The sequence below is a fragment of the Phyllostomus discolor genome, chromosome 14 (assembly GCF_004126475.2).
Source record: "Phyllostomus discolor isolate MPI-MPIP mPhyDis1 chromosome 14, mPhyDis1.pri.v3, whole genome shotgun sequence".
Lineage (NCBI taxonomy): Eukaryota > Metazoa > Chordata > Mammalia > Chiroptera > Phyllostomidae > Phyllostomus > Phyllostomus discolor.
Genome location: NC_040916.2, coordinates 1,662,569 through 1,680,065, shown reverse-complemented (window position 1 = coordinate 1,680,065; position 17,497 = coordinate 1,662,569). Strand labels below are relative to the sequence as shown.

Here is a 17,497-nt window from a genome sequence, read left to right as displayed (position 1 = left end):
CAACAAAGATATTGAGGCATTGAACAATACCCTAGACGAACTGGGCTTTACCCATATTTACAGAACCCTCCATCCCAAAGAAGCTAAATACACATTTTTTCAAATGTACATGGAACATTTTCAAAGATTGACCACATGATAGGACACAAAACAAGCCTCAACAATTTCAAAAAAATTGAAATCATACCAAGCAATTTCTCGGATCACAAGGGACTGAAACTAGAAACCAACCCCAAGGAAAAAAACCCAAAACACTCAAATTCATGGAGATTAAACAGCATGCTATTAAACAATGAATGGGTCAAGAATGATATTAGGGAAGAAATCAAACGGTTTTTGGAAACAAATGAAAACGAACTCACAACAACCCAAAACTTATGGGACACAGCCAAGGCAGTCCTGAGAGGGAAGATCATAGCGATACAGGCCCACCTAAAAAAGTTAGAAACATTTCAAACAAACAACCTAACCCCACGTCTACAAGAACTCGAGGAACAACAACAAAGACAGCCCAGAGCAAGCAGAAGGAAGGAAATAACCAAGATCAGAGCAGAATTAAATGACATAGAGACTAAAAGCACAATTCTAAAGATCAATGAATCCAAGAGTTGGTTCTTTGAAAAGATAAACAAAATCGACAAGCCTTTAAGCAGACTGGTCAAGAAAAGAAGAGACAAGACCCAAATAAACACAATCAGAAATGAAAGAGGAGAGATTACAACAGATACCACAGAAATACAAAGGATTGTAACAAATGACTACAAAGAGCTATATGCCAAGAAATTTGAAAACCTAGATGAAATGGACAAATTTCTAGAAAAATATAACCTTCCAAAACTCAATAAAATGGAAGCAGAAAGCCTGAACAAACCAATAACAGCAAAAGAAATCGAAGCAGTAATCCAAAAACTCCCAACACACAAAAGCCCTGGACCAGATGGTTTCACAGGAGAATTCTACAAGGCATTTAAGGAAGAACTAACAACTATCCTTCACAGACTATTTCAAAAAATCCAAAAAGATGGAAGACTACCAAACTCTTTTTATGAGGCCAACATCATCTTAATCCCAAAACCAGATAAAGACACAACAAAGAAAGAAAACTACAGGCCAATATCGCTGATGAACATTGACGCTAAAATCCTCAACAAGATACTGGCAAACCGCATCCAACAGTACATTAAGAAGATCATACACCATGACCAAATTGGATTCATCCCAGGTATGCAAGGATGGTACAATATACGCAAATCAGTAAATGTAATACATCACATAAACAAAAGCAAAGACAAAAACCACATGATCATATCGATAGATGCAGAAAAAGCATTTGATGAGGTACAGCACCCATTTATGATAAAAACACTCAGTAAAGTGGGAATAGAGGGAGCATTCCTCAACATAATAAAGGCCATATATGAGAAACCTACAGCCAACATTATACTCAATGGGAAAAAATTAAAATCTTTTCCACTAAGAACAGGAACAAGACAAGGATGTCCACTTTCACCACTTCTATTCAATATAGTACTGGAGGTTCTAGCCACAGCAATCAGACAAGAAAAAGAAATAAAAGGAATCCAAATCGGAAAGGAGGAAACAAAACTGTCACTGTTTGCAGATGACATGATAGTGTACATAGAAAATCCTATAGACTCCACCAAAAAACTGCTTGACCTAATAAATGAATTTGGTAAAACAGCGGGATACAAAGTCAATATCCAGAAATCAAAGGCATTTCTGTACACCAACAATGAAACAGCAGAAGCAGAAATCCAGAAAAAAATCCCATTTGAAATAGCAAAAAGAAAAATAAAATACCTAGGAATAAACCTAACCAAAGAGGTAAAAGACCTGTATTCAGAAAACTACATAACACTGAGGAGAGAAATCAAGGAGGACACAAACAAATGGAAACATATACCGTGTTCAAGGAATTGGAAGAATTAATATCATTAAAATGTCCATACTACCAAAAGCAATCTACACATTCAATGCAATACCGATTAAAGTACCAATGGCATATTTCACAGACATAGAACAAACACTTCAACAATTTATATGGAACCATAAACGACCCCGAATAGCTGCTGCAATTTTGAGAAAGAAGAGTAAAGTAGGAGGAATCACAATACCTGACATTAAACTATACTACAAGGCCACTGTAATCAAAACAGCCTGGTACTGGCATAAAAACAGGCACATGGACCAATGGAACAGAATAGAGAGCCCAGAAATAAACCCAAGCCTCTACGGTCAATTAATATTCGACAAAGGAAGCAGCAACATAAAATGGAATAAAAATAGCCTCTTCAACAAATGGTGTTGGGAGAACTGGACAGCTACGTGCAAAAAAATGAAACTCGAGCACCAACTTACACCTTATACAAAAATAGATTCAAGGTGGATAAAAGACTTAAATATAAAGTGTGACACCATTAAAGTCCTAGAAGAGAACGTAGGTAGGAAAATCTCAGATATTTCACGCAGAAACTTTTTTACTGACTTGTCTCCTAGAGCAAGGGACATAAAGGAAAGAATAAACAAATGGGACCTCATCAAAATTAAAAGCTTTTGCACAGCTAAGGAAAACAGTATCAAAATAAAAAGAGAACCAACTGTATGGGAAAACATATTTGCTAATGATACCTCAGACAAGGGTTTAATCTCCAAAATATATAAAGAACTTACGCGACTCCACTCTAAGAAGACAAGTAACCCAATTAAAAAATGGGCAAAGGACTTGAACAGACAATTCTCCAAGGAGGACATACAGAAAATCCAAAGACACATGAAGCGATGTTCAATATCGCTAGCCATCAGAGAGATGCAGATTAAAACCACAATGAGATACCACTTCACACCAGTCAGAATGGCCATCATAAACAAAGCAACAAACAACAAGTGTTGGAAAGGTTGTGGAGAAACGGGGTCCCTAGTGCACTGTTGGTGGGACTGCAGACTGGTACAACCATTATGGAAAGCAGTTTGGAACTTCCTCAGAAAACTAAAAATGGATCTGCCTTTTGACCCAGCAATTCCATTGCTGGGACTCTATCCTAAGAACACTAAAACACCAATACAAAAGAACCTTTGCACCCCGATGTTCATAGCAGCACAATTTACAATAGCTAGGTGCTGGAAGCAACCTAGATGCCCATCAGTAAATGAATGGATCAAAAAACTATGGTACATTTACACAATGGAATTCTATACAGCAGAAAGAAAGAAGGAGCTCATACCCTTTGCAACAGCATGGATGGAGCTGGAGAGCATTATGCTAAGTGAAACAAGCCAGGCAGTAAAAGACAAATACCACATGATATCACCTTTAACAGGAATCTAAACAACAAAACAAAACAAAACAAAACAAAAAACTAGCAAAATATAACCAAAGACACTGAAATAGGGGATAGTCTGACAGTGGCCAGAGGGGAGAGAAGAGGGAATTTCAGGGGGGAATGGGTAGGGATTACAGGAACAAATTTGGAGGACACATGGACAAAAACTAAGGGTGGGGGGTAATGGGGGGAAGGGGGGAGGGTTGGGTGGAGGGGCTCGAACGGGAGTGGGGGGAGAAAACTGTACTTGAACAATGATTGAAATAAAAAAAAAAAAAAGCAGTTCCATTTTTAGTTTTTGAGGGAGTTCCATGCTGTTTTCCATAGTGGCTGTTCCAGTCTGCTTTCCCACCAACACTGTACTAGGGTTCCCTTTTCTCCACATCCTCACTAGCACTTGCTGTTTGTTGATTTATCAATGATAGCAATTTTTACAGTTGTGAAGTGATACCTCATTGTGGATTTAATTTGCATCTCTCTGATGACTAGTGATTTTGACCATTTTTCAAATGCCTATGGGCCATCTGTATGACCTCTTTGGAGAAGTGTCTGTTCAAGTCCTTTGTCCATTTTTTAATTTGACTGTTTGTCTTACTGGTGTGGAGTTATGTGAATTCCTTCTATGTTTTGGAGATCAAACCCTTGTTTGTGGTATCATTGACAAATATATTTTCCCATATGGTTGGTTACCTATTCATTTTGCTGATGTTTTCTTTTGACATGCAGAAGGTTTTTAATTTGATGTTGTCATTAGTATTTTAATAGGAATTGCATTGCATCTATAGATTGCTTTAGTAGTACACATGTTTTGGAGGTGTATTCTTTTAGCCTTCTTTGGTCTGGGAAGCTCTTTATTTCACCTTTCATTTAAATCAGAGCCTTGCAGGGTAGACTAATGTTGGTTACAGGTCCTTGCTTTTCATTACTTGGAATATTTCATGCCTATCATTTCTGACTTGTAGTGTTTCTGTTGAGAAATCAGCTGATAGCATTATCAGAGCTCACGTGTATATTACTAGCTGTTTCTCCTTTTCTGTTTTTAAGATTCTTTGTCTTTAAAATTTTCCATTTTAATTATGATGTGTCCTTCAGTGGACCTCTATGGGTTTACTTAATTAAGACCCTTGTGTGTCCTGAACTTGCATGACTTTTTCCTCACCCAGTTAGGGAAATTAAGTTTTCTGTCATTTTTTCAAAGGGGTTTTCACCTATAATTGGAAACTAATCACCACAAGAAACAAGCAAACTAAATATAACCAGAGACATTGAAATTAAGAACAAACTGACAGTAACCAGAGGGGAGGAGGCAGGGGATAGTGAGAAGAAAAGTGGGAAGGGTTTTCAGGAACATCTATAAAGGACACATGGACGAAATGAAACTGGGATAAGATCAAGGGTGGGAAGTGGGATGTATGGGGTAGGGGGCAATGTTGGGGGGAAATTTAGATAACTGTACTTGAACAACATTAACAATAAAATAAAATAAAACCAGAGCAAAAAAGAGAAAAGAAATAAACAAAATTTGTTTTTTAAAAAAAAAGGTTTTTGAAGAGGTTGTGGAGAAAAGGGAACCCTAGTGCACTGTTGGTGGGATTGCAGACTGGTGCAACCACTATAGAAAACAGTATGGAATTTTCTCAGAAAACTAAAAATGGATCTGCCTTTTCACCCAGCAATTCCACTGCTAGGATTATACCCTAAGAACTCTGAAACACCAATCCAAAAGAACCTATGCACCTCAATGTTCATAGCAGCGCAATTTACAATAGCCAAGTGCTGGAAGCAACCTAGGTGCCCATCAGTAAATGAATGGGTCAAAAGACTATGGTACATTTACACAATGGAATTCTATGCAGCAGAAAAAAAAAGAAGGAGCTTCTATTCTTTGGGACAGCATGGATGGAACTGGAGAGTATTATGTTAAGCAAAATAAGCCAGGCAGTGAAAGACAAATACCATATAATCTCACCTTTAAGAGGAACCTAAACAACAAAACAAAGAAACAAGCAAAATGTAAACAAAGACACTGAAATAGAGAACAGGCTGACAGTTGCCACAGGGGGGAGGGGAGGGAATTTCAGGGGAATTTCAAGGGAAAAAGGGAAGAGTTTACAGGAACAAATATAAAGTCCAAATGGACAAAAACTAAGGGGTGTGGAAATGGGAGGGAGGTGGGGAGTGATGGGAAGGTGGGTTTGGATGGGAGTAAAGGACAGAAAACTGTACTTGAACAACAATTAAAATAAAATTATTGATAAAAAGGTTTTCTATCCCTTGTGTTTCTTCTTCTGCTATTCCCATGGTGTGAATGTTGTTACATTTCATGTTTTTCTGCAGCTCCCTGAAACTATCCTCATTCTTTTTGAGTACTTTCTTTTTGTTGGTCAGACTGGGAATTTTTCCTACCTTGTCTTCCAGCTTGCTGATTTGGTGCTCTGCTTCATCTAGACTGCTCTTGATTACTTCTAGTGTATTCTTCACTCCTCATATTGTATTCTTCATTGATTTCTGATTTTAATTTATAGTTTCTATGTCTTCTTTTTTCATGCTGTTGTAGTTCCCACTAAGTTCCTTGTAGTTCCCATAAATTTCCTTGTACTTCTCACTGACTTCCTTGAGCCTCCTTACAACTATTGTTTTGAACTCTGTGTCTGATACATTGCTCGCATCAAATTAATTTATCTCTTTTTCTGGGCATTCCTTCTTACCTTTTTATTTGGAGTTGTTTCTTTGTCTCCCCATTTTAGGTGACTCTTTTTGTTTGTTTCTTCATCTCAGATTGCTCTACTTTGACTGCCTGTCTTTGTGGGATGGCCTTTTGTGGTAGGAGTTCTGTAGGTCTTAGTAGTGCAGTCTTTTTGTTCTCCTGATCTGGATTCTCTAGGGATGCCTTTTATTCAGTTTATGTGGGCTTTGTTGTTGTAGTTGGACTTTGATTTTGTTGGATCTTTCATTGGTGTGTTCTCCACACCAGCTGACTGAGTGTGACTTCTAACTTAGAATTCTAACACCCACCATATCTTGTAGGCTGTTTTACAGGTGCTGGCAGGAAAAAAGCAAAACTACCCAGAGAATCAAACCCATGCCAGACAAACTATCACCCTCTCACATCAGCAACATCCACAGCAACTGATCAAAGACTAATAATGACGGAAAGAAATTAAAATTAATCTAATGTAGGGAAAAGAATATGAGATGACTAAAAGGGAGAAAAATGATTTTGAGAGGGAAGAAGGATGAGAAATAATAAGAGTAGGGAATAGAGACAAGGCGAATGAAGGGAGAAAACAAAATTAAGAAAATGAAAGAAACAAAAGAAAACAAAATATGAGGTTTGTTATAAAATAAAAATATAGTGAACCAATAGGTACAAAATTGAAGAAAAAACACAGCAGGGTCAATAACAATGACAGATGAACAAAGATTGACAAAGGTGGAAAGAGAATAAAAATACATAAGAAAGAGAAAAAATTATTATGAGAGGATACAGGGAGAAGAAATAATGAGTAAAGAATAGACTCCAAGCTAAGAGAGGGAAAAATAAAATTTCAAACTCAAATAAACAAAGGCAGGAGGAATGCAAAATGTAGTAAGATGGGGACAGTAACCTATGAGATTTTAAATTAAAACAAAACAAAACTGTGACCAAATAGGAATAAAACTGAAGAAAAACAATAACCACAATATCTAAACCAACCAAACAACTATTTCAAAGGTGGAAAGAAAATAAGAATATTATAACAAAGGGAAAAGTAATGTGAGCAGACTAAAGGAAAGAAAAATTATTTTGAAAGGATAGAGTGAGGAGATATAGTAAGAGTTAGGCATAGGAACAATGTGTAGAATGGGGGAAATAAAACAAAAGTAAAATAAGAAAGGACAGGAAGAAGGTAAAATGGAGTAAGACAAGGGAAGGGTACAATGTGAAATTTGAAATAGAAATAAAAATATATAAAAATCTAAATAAAAAGAATAGAAAATAAAAGACAAAATTGGTGAATTATGTGGAATACAATTGAAGAAAAAGGGGAAATGTTAAAAGGCTATGTGAGAGAAAAAATAACACAAATTCTGAAAAAGTATGAAGTGGAATTTGTCTTCACTGAGCTTGGTGTTTGCCTTCTGTCTTCTCCTTGATGATCCTCTTCAGGGTTTTTATCCACTCAAGGTCTGGCCTAGGGGTGGGTCCTCCAACTTCTGGCAGCACTGCGTGTTTAACCTTCACCTGCCAATAGAGGGAGCTTCTATTGTGATTGGGAGGGTGATACCCCTAGATCTCCCCTGGGAAATGCTATACAGTTTTATGGGAAAACTGTGGGTGTGTTCCCCCTGACCCTGCATTACCCATCTGGTCTATCCCAGCTTATTTCCAATAATGTATAGTTTCTGATGAACTTTCTGTCCATTTCAAGGGATGGGCCAATCTTTGTAAGAGGGTCAACTCTTTCCTACTTGGTGCTAATAGCAGCTAGGTGTGCCAGGTGAAGCTGAGCAGAGCACTGATTCCTCCCTGCTGCACCGATTTCTGATGTCCCTGCCTTCCTGGCCTCAGTGGAATATGTCCCTAGGAATCAATGTATTTTGTCTCTCTGAGAGTGCTACAAAATAGACCCTTTTGGCATTTTTCTTCCTGTCTTTCTCCTGTGGATATGTGCTCTGCAGGGGGTTCTTGAGCCTGACCTGCCTGTTTTGCAGTGCTTCCTCATTAGATGCAGTGCTTATGATCCTGCAGGAAGTGGGGACTGGGTATGTCCGTCCCTTCCCAGAGGTATGAACTCTACCAGAGAAGGGGGCTTTGCCTGGTTGTAAACAATTTCAGAAGCTCAACCCTTGCCCATCCAGTTCCCAGACCACTACCCTCACTGCAGACACATTTCCGAACTCTCCACTTTGTGCAGCTACCAGTCTGCTAAACATCCTGTGCTGAGACCCAGAAATCCCTTTGCTGTGCAACTTTCTCATCTCCCTGCCCAATTGTATTCAGTGGGAGAAAACCACACTTTCAATCTTGTTCCTTTGCTTGCAGGGAAGCTGCCCACAGGGTCTCTGCCCAGCATGCTTCAGCTCCCCTTAAAAAAAAGTCTCTTGGGGCACACCTACTGTAGAACTGAATCACAATCTAGTTTTCCACACACACCACCTCTCCAAAAAAAAAAAAAAAAAAAAAAAAACCCCACAAAGGTCTCTTACACTCACGGCTGGTCACAGCCTGCCTCCATTCAACCCAGGTACAGATAGAGTCCCACTCTCTCTCTGGCACTCACCCAGTTGGTGTTTGACACTGCAGCTATAGATGTGCTTCCTGCTGTGTGCCCAGAGTTCCTTCCTAAATTGTTATCATTAGCAATACTGCCATTGAAGACAAATTTTAAGTATTTTTATTGATTATGCTGTTAGACTTGTCCCACTTTTTCTCCCCTTTATTCCCCTCCACCTTGCACTCCCCCTCCCACCAGCATTCTTCCCCACTCTTAGTTCATATCTATGGGTGGTACGTATAAGTTCCTTGGCTTCTCCATTTCCTATGCTATTCCTAACATCCCCCAATCTATTTTATGCTTACAATTTATGCTTCTTATTCCCTGTACCTTTGCCCCCATTCTCCCTCCTCCCCCTCCCCACTGATAACCCTCCATGTGATTTCCATTTCTGTGATTTTGTTCCTGTTCTAATTGTTTCCTTAGTTAGTTTGTTTTTTAGATTCAGTTGTTGATAGTTGTTTTTGTTGTCAATTTACTGTTCATAGTTTTGATCATCTTTTTCTTAGATAAATCTCTTTAACATTTCATATAATAAGTGCTTGGTGATGATGGACTCCTTTAACTTAACCATATCTGGGAAGCATTTTATCTGCTTTTCCATTCTAAATGATAGCTTTGCTGGATAAAGTAATCTTAGATGTAGGTCCTTGCCTTTCACAACTACGAATACTTCTTTCTAGCCCCTTCTTCCTTGTAAGGCTTCCTTTGAGAAAATACATGATGGTCTTAAGGGCACCCCTTTGTAGGTAACTGTCTCCCCTTTTCTTACTAATTTTAAGATTCTCTCCTTATTTTTAATCTTGGGTAATGTAATTATGATGTACCTTGGTGTGTGCTTCTTTGGATCCAAATTCTTTGAAACTCTCTGACCTTCCTGGACTTCCTGGAGGTCTATTTCCTTTGCCAGATTGGGGAATTTCTCCTTCATTATATTTTCAAATAAGTTTTGAATTTCTTGCTCTTCCTCTCCTCCTTCTGGCACCCCTATGATTCATATGTTGGAACATTTAAAATTGCCCCAGAGGCTCCTAAGCCTCTTCTCATTTTTTTTTTAATTCTTATTTCTTCATTCTGTTCTGATTGAATGTTTATTTTTTTCTTCTATTTCAAATCATTGATTTGTGTCCTGGTTTCCTTCCCTTCACTGTTGGTTCCCTATATATTTTTCTTTACTTTGTACAGCCTTCATTTTTTCCTCTATTTTGCTACCGGGCTCAACCATATCTATATCCAATAGGCTGGCTATCTCTTCATTGCTTAGTTCTGTTCTTGGAGCTTTGATCTGTTCTTTCCTTTGGGTCATATATTTTTTTTTGTCTCAGCATGCCTGTTACATTTTAAGGGGCAGAAACTTAGGTATTCACCAGAGTGGGGAAAGTCACTTTGCTGCTGCAATGTGGTGCTGTATGTGGAGGAGGGGTCAGAGAAGGAACAATGCAGCTTGCTTGGCTCTCAGCAAGCTTTCAATCACTTCTCCCACTACCCATGAGAAAATTGGGCTCTTCTGGTGCTGATTCCCAGGAGGGTGTATGTGTACATTCTAGAACCCTGCTGGTCTCTCCAACAAACTCTCCTGCGAGGCTGGGAGTCTCTTGCGCTGCTGCAACCCCCATGGGTTTTTACAGTCAGAGGTTCTGAGGCTTTCTTTTCCCACACTGGATCCTTGAGTTTCATGGTCTTTCTCACTCCTCAGTTGTTCCTCCTGCTTTATCTGCTCACAAATTTGGGACCACTAGCCACCACCTTGCCTGTCTGGTCCTCCAGCTGCTGTCTTGCCATGTGTCCTCTCTGCCCCAGCTGCCCTTCTCTGCCCCTTCTACCAGTCTGGATGACTGTTTCTTTAACTTCTTGGTTGTTGGACTTCCATACAGTTTTACTTTCTGGCAGTTCTGATTGTGTTTTGTTTTTTGAATTTGTTGTCCTTTTTTGTTTGTGCAAGGAGGCAATGTGTATCTATCTACACCTTCATCTTGGCCAGAGGTTTGAACACAATTCTAATAAATTCAATATAACCAATATATATTGAGAATGAATTTGTGTCCAGAATTGTGCTAGTATGATTTCTGAAACTGAATTTCTTGGGCTTAAGATATGGTTTCCTATTAAGGAAACCTTAATTCCATTAAGATATGATTTTCCTACTCAGTGTTCTAGAAAATTTACATAATGTCTCTGTGCCTGTTTGTCTTCTGAAAATGAATTTGATACTACTTTATATATTTTTGTTGGGATTAAATGAGTCCATATGTGTACATTGCATATTTCTGCACCTAGTATATAATAAGCACATATGATAAGTGCTAGCAGTTATTTTTTAGTAGTAGCAGTTATAAGTACACTGAGGACAGAAGATGTATGCAAGTTCTCTATCTAATTAGGCTTACAATTGAATTAAGATTTAAGATCAATACAAAGAAAATTATTAAGGAGTTAGAAATTGTGGCAATTCAGTGCCAATTTTTACATATCTTAAGGCTATTGACACAACATCTATGTGGGTTGTGAATAATAGGATGATGTACATGGAAGATGACCTGGCAAGTATGATGTCTTGCATGCATCTGACCTAAGAGATTCAAAATGATGTAGGTCTGTGATGAGAACAGAGATGTAAGAGGTTAGTTAAAAGTATAAAAGTTCTTAGAACAGAATTTTAAGTAGTATATTGATGATTCTACCTTGATTTTAAACTGGCTTCAAAGATCAGCCCTCTGTCTACCTTGTAGCAGAGGTCAATGCTTAGCCCTACTTGCAAACTGTTGCTTCTCTTCTTCCAACTATGAAGAGTAATACTATAAAGTCTTAAGCCACACTCTTGTGGTGCCAGAGAAATAGACAGAAAGTATGATATGTATGTTAGCATGATCATAGCCCACCCTAATAAAGTTTGAAACCCATCTTTTCACCCCAGAGATTTCTTCTAATGGCCAAGGCAACTCTACCCTCCAAAATGTTAATCTCAGGATTAGGAAATGAGTTGTATAAGTAATGAGGTCTCTAGGCAATCTTCTTTTTGGATTGTGTCTCATGCTATTGATCACTTGGGAGTCTGGGATGTTTGGGGAAAAGAGACCCAGAAGTCTGTCACAGAGAGTTTGTAACTTATAAGTATAACTTAAGCCAGAGTTACTACTTTGTGACTCAAAGAAGGCCTGCTTCCAGCAGGAAGGACTATAACAATCTAGAGGAAATTGATGTGTGTGTGTGTGTGTGTGTGTGTGTGTATCCTTCTTTTGTCGTCTCAGGCACTGGAAGGCTAGTTGATACATTGTTTCCTTCCTTTCTAGTTCTTTTAGATATTACATTCTGGATAATATCTAAAGATTTCCCAGTCAATGGTAGGATTTTTATCAAATAATAGCTTTGCTCAATAAGATGTTAATGATCTTCAGATAAGAAAATTTGTGGATGATTTGATAAAATAGCAAAGTCCTCTAACCTCAAATAACTGGTAGGCATTAAATAATTTCAGGAAAGGCATTGACAAAGTTCTTGGAAACATTTTACAACTACTACTAAAAATCCATACCTATTATTACAGGCAGTCAAATATCCAGATTGGGGAATGTGACTCTCAAGCATAAAGACAGCTCTCTAGAGGACCTAAGAAACAGGTTACTTGGTGAGTTTCTCTTTCTTGTATTTAAAAATGGGGAATGTTTATTATAACATATCTTCAGTTATCACACAGCCAATGAAGGTTCTAGAAAGGGTAAATGATTTCATGTGAAGAATACATGCTGTGATTTACATGATTTTGGGAGTATGTATGTGTAAACTAATGTCAAGAAGAGGAACATAAGATTTCAAGGGCCTTTAATATACAAGTTATTCAAAAACTGTTGCTTCTCTTTTTCATAAAGAGAAATCTTCATAAAGAGAAAGACCATGTCTTGTCCATCTTCATTTTTTCTAGTACTAGCATAGCAGTTATACTTTGTGACTACTCAGCACATTGAACTGCTAAAAAATGGTTTTTGTTAGATTTGAAACAAAATCTTATTCAGGGAGGACTAAAACATATCAGAGAGCAATGAAATAAGTTATCTTGTTTGTAAAAAAAACAACAACAACCCCCCCCCCCCTACAAATAGTGCACTCATCCATGAACAGGTCACGGATTGGCTTTATTTCACTTTTTTTTTTTGTCATTTACTTGAAAGAAGGGAAGGGTGGTAAAAACTCCAAGGTCAAAGGCATTATCTAAATTTTCTATTCACCAGTTACCTCCCTACTTTTTTCTTTCATTGTTTTTTCACTAACTACATTTTTTAAATTTTTATTTTCATTTTTTATTGTTCAACTACAGTTGTCTTCATTTTCCTCCCACCACTTTCCCCCTACCCCAGTCATCCCCACTTCCCACTCTCAATCCATTTCCTCTTTGGCTTTGCCCATGTGTCCTTTATACATGTTTCTTGACAGCTCTTCCCCTTTTCCCTCCATTATCCCCTCCCACCTCCTCTGTGGTTATTATCAGTTTGTTCTTAATTTCAATGCCTCTGGTTATATTTTGCTTGCTTGTTTTGTTGATTAGATTCCCCTTTTGGTGAGATCATGTGGTATTTTTCCTTCACCATCTGGCTTATTTCACTTAGCATAATGCTCTCCAGATCCATCTATGCTATTGTGAAAGGTAGGAGCTCCTTTTGTCTTTCTGCTGCATTCAACTACATTTTCTACACCCTATATGAGTAGTCCTATTCTTGACATTATTTTCCATTTCTTCATCCCACTATGCACTCCTATTTTGATGTTTCTATCTGTTATTCTCTCACATAACAGTGTTGGGATAGTTTTTAGAGTATCAGCAATTTAGAGCTAATGGTTGGGAAAGGGTGATTATGGCAGTCAGAAGTTGGGTATTGTTAGAAAACATGAAGTGAAGATAGAACAGAGGAGAAAAAATTTTAGGAGGTACTGTCTTTAAGGTGAAAAAAGGAAAAGGGAGAATTGAGATGAATCTCAGCTTTCTGAATGGAGGTAATGATTAAACATGATGGGTTTTATCACACATTATGGATTTAAGCAGCAGGGTTAAATCTACTCCAGTATAGTCTCCAGTTCTCACCTGGGGTAAACTTATTTCTATTCCCTATCACAACTTAGAATATAAAAATTGAAGTAAAAAATATAATATCTGGTCCTTATCAGATTAAATAAATTTTATCTTTGCTCTCACTAGGAAAATTCATTCCCTACTTGAAGGAATATTCTCAAATTTATTCCATCCTCTTTCCTCCCTTCATCTAGAATTCAAGGAGATAAGTCTAAAACCCACAGTTCCTCTTCAAACCATTTTTCATGATCTAAAGTACATTTGGTAGAAGCCTGGTGGGATATCCAGTAGAAGTGTTTCCTTTTTAATCTTTCCTGATCACAGTGAATTCTAAGTATAGTGCACAGGGAAATGAAGTCTAGGACCTAGGTTTCTTGGGAGGAGAAGTCAATCTAGGACCCTCATGGAGCATTTGTTGTTGTTAGTACATTCTGACAGTGTTGATAATAGCCTCAGATATGTTTTATCTTTCACCTAGGTCACTGTTAATCACTGAATCTTTAGGGAACTAATTTAAGTGTGTTTGAGGAGACCTATAGAGATGGGCTTCTTCATTTGCCTGAACTCACTTCTTCAATGGCTGGGTAATTATTTCTATAAAATCTGTCTTTTAGTTTGTGTCTACTTTCCCTCTCAGACCTATCTTCGACCTCAATCCTAGGGGCCTAGGTAACAGGTCTGTAGTACTAAAGAAGAGGATGGATAAAGGTGATGACTCTGAACAATTATCCAACAGCTCAACAGTGATAGGCCTTAAGGTGTTGGGAATTGCTCAGAAGATGTATGGCCCTTTACTGGAGGCCTTGGTAAAGGCTACTATCTTTCATAGTTGACTCATCACACTTTTTTTTTCTTTTTCCATGTTCTTTCAGACCAAAACCTTTCTTAATGCAAAACCCAAACTCCACTGCTATGACTGAATTTCTCTTTAAAGGTTTCTCCAGCTTTGGGTGGCAGCACACACTTGTCTTTCTTCTTTGTTGCCTTTCTAACTTTGTATCTGCTGATTATCTCTGTCAATGTCATTGTTGTTACTGTTACTCAACTGGACCATCATCTCCAGACTCTCAAGCAGTTTTTCATGAGCATGCTGTCCATCTCTGTGGTCTGCTATACTGTGGCCATCATTCCCCACATGCTTTCTGGACTGCTGTGTCATCAGCCCATTGCTGTCCAAGGCTGTGCCACTCAGATCTTCTTTTATCTCACCTTTGGTATCAACAACTACTTCCTGCTTACAGCCAGGGAATATGATCACTATGGGGCAATCTGCAATCCCCTAGAGTACTCAGTTATTCTGGGTAAAGAGCCTGTGTGCAGTTTGTATCTAGGTCACTGGGAATTGGTCTGGGTGTGGCCACTGTCCAAGTAACACCTGTGTTTTGCCTCCCTTTCTATGATGTCTTTATCATCTCTCAATTCTTCTGTGATGTGAGACCCCTGCTGAAGCTAGTCTGCACAGAGACCATGGTCAATGAAATAATCAACTTTATTGTCAGCATCTGTGTTCTTGTTCTGCTTATGAATCTGGTCTTTATCTCTTATGTCTTCTTCATCTCTACCATCCTTAAGATTGCTTCAGCTGAGGGTTGGAAGAAGGCCTTTGCCACCTAGCCTCCCACCTCATAGTAGTCATCATCCACAGTAGATGATGGATGGCAGTGCCTCCATAATATACTTCAAGCCTAAGTCCCAGAGTTTTCTAGGGCAAGAGATACTCATCTCAGTGACCTACACTGTCATCACTCCCTTGTTGAACCCTGTTGTGTACAGCCTGAGGAAAAAGGAGGTCAAGGATGCTTTGTGCAGAGCCATGGGGCAAAAGTCTCTCTCCCCTTAATGAGGAGAGGTTATTAAAGTCTTTTACTTGATTTTATATAGATATTAATTTTAATCCTGTTTTGATAATGGCTTTAACTATGGGTTAAAGAAAAATAGACTAAATTTACTTGGGTGCTAAATTTAATTGGAGACTTCCATTAGAACTAGTCATGGTTGTCTGTGCCTTCCTTCAGAAAAGACAAAAATGGTTTAGCAGACAGTTAAGAATGTAGGAGAAATATTTACGTGCCTGAGTCACTCATATGGTCATACATACACATAGCCATACACACCCTGAGAATATGTTGAGTTATACAACTCCATTAAGACACAAAATAGAGCAGACTTTTAAGAGCAACTAAACAAAAGATTTAGAAACTATCTGAGAAAGACGTTTTGTACTATTGAGGGTGAAGTAGTAGTTTATGCAAACATTTTAACAATTAAGTGAGGGGACATACATGCATATCATTTCTGTGAACACTGAAGTCTCTTGTAATCTGTTTTAGCTACTTGCTAATAGTTTATCACAGCCTGAAGAATCATCAAAAGATGGCTTTCTCATGTCCCAAGTGACTAGAACAGCCCTAATTGACCATTATTGAGAATGAGTAGTGCAAATCTAGGAAATCAAAATGCCATCAGCTACTGAAAATTCAAAAGTGATTTGTCCATAGTCCAGACATGCCTAGGTGAGAAAACTCCAATTATAAAGTCAAACATGCTGAAGAGTCCAATGCTTTTTATACTTCCTACATGAGAGTGAAAGGGAATGGTGGTTGGAAAGAGCCAAGGAAAAACATAGCTTCTTTTGCAAGACAGAGCTAAACTCTTTGTAATAGTACTATACATGTGAGCACTTTAAGTACAACTTATGAAACTTGACTAAAAAATTTGTTTTAGAGTAAACTCCTAAGCCTGAAGAGGTAAATCTTCAAAAATTTCTTTGATACTCCAGCTTAAAATCTGAGTTGAAAAAAATAATTGTATGTGTGGGCAAATAGAAGGTGAAAGTGCATGCTCTGGTACAAGGAAAAAATCTTCTCTCCCTCCTTCTTCCATTTTCTCTGGCCTTCTATCTCAAGGATCAAGCAAAGCCTGAGTTTCAAACACAACTCTTGCAGTCTCTAGAATCCAGCTGATACCAAGTGGTAACCCTGAAAAAGCTTGTGAGAGTGTCATAAAGTCTTTTTGGTACTGAGGTTGGGACAAGTCCATGGAAGTTAACAAATCCTCTAGGTGAACATGTCTCACTTTGTAAAAAAAACACTGGTATGTGAAGTCTGACAAGAGATAAAAGATATATTTGCCTTTGTGTCCAGGTTTCTAGAAATTATAGAGCCAGTTCATTTCTGTGAGGATAGTCATAAAACAATCACAAAAACTCTTTTTCTTAATAGTTTTTAATCAAGATAAAAATGTTAGGTAAAGATTTGATGGCTAGTGTTACACTTTCTTCTGTTTGAGGTTGTATTTAGTGGAGGCTGTTGTATACTACCCTGATTGCTTCCTTTGAGGAACCACATTCATTACTCCAGCTGCTGGGAGTATCTTGGGCTCTCATCTGTGAGACAGTTTGAGGTTTTTACTGTGGCCATGTCACATTTCAACTATTCTCTTTCCCCAGTTCTGCTTCCTTTACTTTCACACAGATCTTGATGCTCAGAGCCCTCCTTAATAAACTTGTTGCATTCAAATCTCTGTTTGAGTCTGTTTCTTGTGGATATCTCTTTACAACCCTTTAGGAACCCATTTCTAGAACAGCAATTGGCAAATGGGAAACCCAATTTTTCAGCCTTGGTATATTCTAATGAAGACAGAAGATGAGTGATTCTTATATTTTAATTTAAAAAAACAATTTCACGCTATTAATTGAACTATATTTACTGTGGCTCAATTCAGTCAACAGTAGTTTAGTATTATTTTCTTGGAAACTGATCAAAAATTAAAATATACACTTTTTCTCAGGATCCACAAAAAATCATCCTTTTGTCTTCAAAATGTGTCTATAAGTA

The 17,497-nt window shown here is 38.0% G+C and overlaps 1 pseudogene; it reads left to right on the top strand.

The window, feature by feature from the left end:
- Nucleotides 1–14,331: 14,331 nt before the first annotated feature.
- LOC114512081 lies at nt 14,332–15,501 on the top strand (annotated as a pseudogene).
- Nucleotides 15,502–17,497: the final 1,996 nt, after the last annotated feature.